At 33.4% G+C, this 4224-nt stretch overlaps 1 non-coding gene across 1 annotated transcript; it reads right to left on the bottom strand.

Moving 5' to 3' along the window:
• Window positions 1-1141: 1141 nt before the first annotated feature.
• Window positions 1142-1214, bottom strand: TRNAF-GAA (transfer RNA phenylalanine (anticodon GAA)). Its single transcript has one exon. It is a non-coding gene; the product is annotated as a tRNA-Phe (tRNA).
• Window positions 1215-4224: the final 3010 nt, after the last annotated feature.

The following is a 4224-nucleotide window of genomic DNA, read 5'->3' as shown; positions in this document are numbered from 1 at the left end:
AATGTGGATCAAACACGTGACCTTGAGATCTACAGTGACGCTCTCCCAACTAAGCTATCCCCACTAACATTAAAAATGAAAACTCATTAGTAAGGTATTTAGCTAATTCATTGATATTTTAAAAAGAAATAATCATTAATTTTAAATTGAATAGTTAGGAGTCAAGTTATGTGACGTGAATCAGGTGCAGTGAAACCGAGTTATCTTCGCTAATATTTGAAAAAAAAGATCATAAGTAAAGGTATTTCTGCTAATTCATTATTTATTGAAATTTTAAAAATAAATAATAACTAAATTTTTATTGAATAGTCAGCTTATGCAAATGGAAACAGGTGCGGTGAACGTGGAGATTAGGTGCGGTGAACGTAGAGATTAAACAAACACGTCACCTTCAAATCTTTAGTTTGACACTCTCCCAATTGAGCTATCCCTGCTAACGTTAAAAATAAAAATTCATAAGTAAAGATATAAAAATTCATAAGTAAAGATATTTCCACTAATTCATTATATTTTAAAAAGAAATAATAATCAACTAAACTATAAGGTGCAACTTAGTCAAGTTAAATTTTTATTGAATCGGTGAACGTGGAGATTAGGTGCGGTGAACATGGAGATTAAACAAACACGTCACCTTCAAATCTCTAGTTTGACACTCTCCCAATTGAGCTATCCGTGCTAACGTTAAAAATAAAAATTCATAAGTAAAGATATAAAAATTCATAAGTAAAGATATTTCCACTAATTCATTATATTTTAAAAAGAAATAATAATCAACTAAACTATAAGGTGTAACTTGACTACTATAAGGTGCAACTTAGTCAAGTTAAATTTTTATTGAATCGGTGAACGTGGAGATTAGGTGCGGTGAACGTGGAGATTAAACAAACACGTCACCTTCAAATCTCTAGTTTGACACTCTCCCAATTGAGCTATCCGTGCTAACGTTAAAAATAAAAATTCATAAGTAAAGATATAAAAATTCATAAGTAAAGATATTTCCACTAATTCATTATATTTTAAAAAGAAATAATAATCAACTAAACTATAAGGTGCAACTTAGTCAAGTTATACTTGTTGGATAAAAAACTGGTATAATCACTAATTTTGAATAGAATAGTCAAATTATGCAACGTGAACCAAGTGCGGTGAACATGGATCGAACACGTGACTTTCAGATCTTCAGTCTGACGCTCTCCCAACTGAGCTATCCCCGCAATCATTGGAAATGAAAATTTATCAGTAAAGATATTTTCGCTAATTCATTGAGATTTTAAAAAGAAATAATGACTAATTTTTTATTGAATAGTCAACACGTGACCTTCAAATCTTAAATCTGACGCAAACTGAGCTATCACCGCTGACATTAAAAATGAAAGTTTTTAAGTAAAGATATTTCCGCTAATTAATTGAATAGTCAAATTGTGCAACCATGGATCAAACACGAGACCTTCAGATCTTCAATCTAACGCTCTCTCAACTTAGCTATCCACACTAACATTAAAAATGAAAATTCATTAGGAAAGGTATTTTCGCTAATTCATTGAAATTTTAAATAGAAATAATCACTAATTTTTCATAAGATATTCAAGTTATCCAACTTGTATAAGGTGCGGTGAACTAGAACACGTTAGGTATTTCCGATAATTCATTGAGATTTCAGAAAGGAATAATGACTAGTTTTAGATTTAATAGTCGAGTTATGCAACTAGAATCAGGTGCGGTGAACGTGGAGATCAAACACGTGACCTTCAAATCTTCAGTCTGACGCTCTCCCAACAGAGCTATCCCCGCTAATATTAAAAATAAAAATTCATAAGTAAAGGTATTTCCGCTAATTAATTATGTTTAAAAAAGAAATAATCACTAATTTTAGATTGAATAATCAAGTTATGTTTTTAGATTGTATAGTCGAGTAATAAACTTGTATTAGGTGCGTTGAACGTGGATAAAACACGTGTGACCTTCAAATCTTCAGTCTAACAATCTCCCAACTGAGCTACTTTTTCTAGCATTAAAAATGAATATTCATCAGTAAAGGCAATAGTATTAGACCGAGATGCAAGATTTAAGTCTCGCTTCTGGAAAATTCAACAAAAGGCATTGGGTACGCAGTTATAGTACGACATTCCACCCATAAAAAGATGGTCAAACAGAAATGCTCAAGCAAATATTGGAAGACATGTTGAGGGTACATGTGATGAATTTTGCAGGAAGTTGGGATAAGTACCTACCCCTTATGAAATTCGCTTATAATAATACTTGCCAAGCCACCATACAAATGGCCACATACGAGGTTCTCTATGGACGAAGATTTCGATCCCCTATCTTTTGGGAAGAAGGGGGGCAAACGACAACTATTGGGCCAGAGCTGGTGCAAATTACCAACACCGCAGTCCAGAAGATTAAAGCTAGGATACAAACCGCACAAAGCCGAGAGAAAAGCTATGCAGACCTAAGGCGCAAGGACATGGAATTGTAGGTAGGGGATCATATATTCCTAAAGGTAGCACCCCATGAGAGGGGTGCTCAGGTAGGGTAAAAAGGGGAAGCTAAGCCCTAGGTTTATCCATCCCTTTGATATATTAGAAAGGATTGGATCTGTGGCCTATAGAATCGGACAATGCCCAAACTTGTCTGCAGTACTTAATATCTTTCATGTATCCATACTACAGAAGTATACCCTAGATCGTTCGCACGTACTGGCTCATGAAACTCTCTTCTTGAGAGATGACCTAATGTATAAAGAAGACCCAATTCAAATAATAGACAAGAAAGTCAAATGATTGAGAAACAAGGAAATCTCTCTTGTTAAGGTCCTATGGAAGAATCATAGAGTAGAAGAAGCCACTTGGGGAACAGAAGGCAAATAAGAACCTTGTACCCTGACCTATTTTAGAATAAGCACTTTCGATGACCGAAAGTTTTCAAAGGAGAGGAGAATTTGCAACACTCAAGGTCTCCAATAAGAGATAGTGTATAATCCCTACTAGGTTGTATCTAGAAGCAAAGAACAAGTAAAATTGAAAAAACATGGAGAAAATGGTACTTTTTCTCATTTTTATAAACATCCTGAATCATTAAATTTTTTATAGAAGAAAAATTAAAGGTGCTTAAAAAAGGAAGGCTCCGATCGGAGAAGACTTTTCTGGCAGAAGATTTAGAAAAATCAAGAATGAAATAGGTCCTGAAAGTGCTAGTAGATTTTCACACGAATTAGTCAACGTTAGGTTACCCTCTAATGTTTTCCTAAGCTAAAACCTCAACTCCTAAAGCCTAACCCATGACATTATGTAATGTAACGATAGGAGTAAGACATGTTCATGAAACGTTATGGTTTGGTTACGTATCGAAGCGCTATGGGTATGACAGATTGATAAAAATGTTATCACTAAGGTACATTCAGGTAACGACACAACTATGATTTGTCTAAGGACGTTAAGGCTATGATAAATTAGGGAAGGATATAACCACAAAGTTTTTACGATATGATATGATTATGATACGACATGTGAAGGACAGATATATATCCAACAAGTGTTAAAGAGGGACGTGAGAATAAATTATTCTCAAGCTTTCTTTACATCGGTCAAAGAGTATTTGATATGAACCAAGAGACATCAATCATACAATATACTTCAATGAAGATGTGAAGAAAAGGTTGTCAAAATTATCAAAAGATGTTTCAATTCATGCTACATTGAAGAAGAATGAAGTTTGATTGTTGTAAATTTTGGATGGGTTACAATTTAGAGTAATGAAGTTTGATTGTTGTAAATTTTGGATGGGTTACAATTTAGAGTAATTTAGAGTTATTGTATTTTAAGACATTTAATTTACTTTAAGTTACAATTACATAATGGTTAATTATGGCCATTATGTATGAATGTTACAACTAAATGTCTTTAGTAGTTTCATTTTGAGGCTATATAAAGCCATGTATGTTGTATTTGTAAGAAGACTTAGAAAATGTAGTAAAAGAAGCATTTGTGCTTTCTTTAGCCAATGGCTAAGTTTCTTTGCAATTCTATGTAGTTTAGGTTGCATGTAGAATCATTCAAGCTCGACATGATCAATCTTGCTTGTGGAGTGATTCGAATCTCAAACAAGTGTTTGAGATATTTGATCAACAAGAATCATTCAAGCTAGACATGATCAAGTTTAATGTGAGAATGAGGAAGTTAGAAAGGAGGAAGAAATGAATATAATAAAACTTTTTCATCGGTA

The sequence above is a fragment of the Cucurbita pepo genome, chromosome 10 (genome assembly GCF_057944985.1).
Source record: "Cucurbita pepo subsp. pepo isolate OVF chromosome 10, ASM5794498v1, whole genome shotgun sequence".
In the NCBI taxonomy this organism is placed as follows: Eukaryota; Viridiplantae; Streptophyta; class Magnoliopsida; order Cucurbitales; family Cucurbitaceae; genus Cucurbita; species Cucurbita pepo.
The sequence above is the reverse complement of the archived record's forward strand: the minus strand, read 5'-3'. Positions and strand labels throughout refer to the sequence as shown.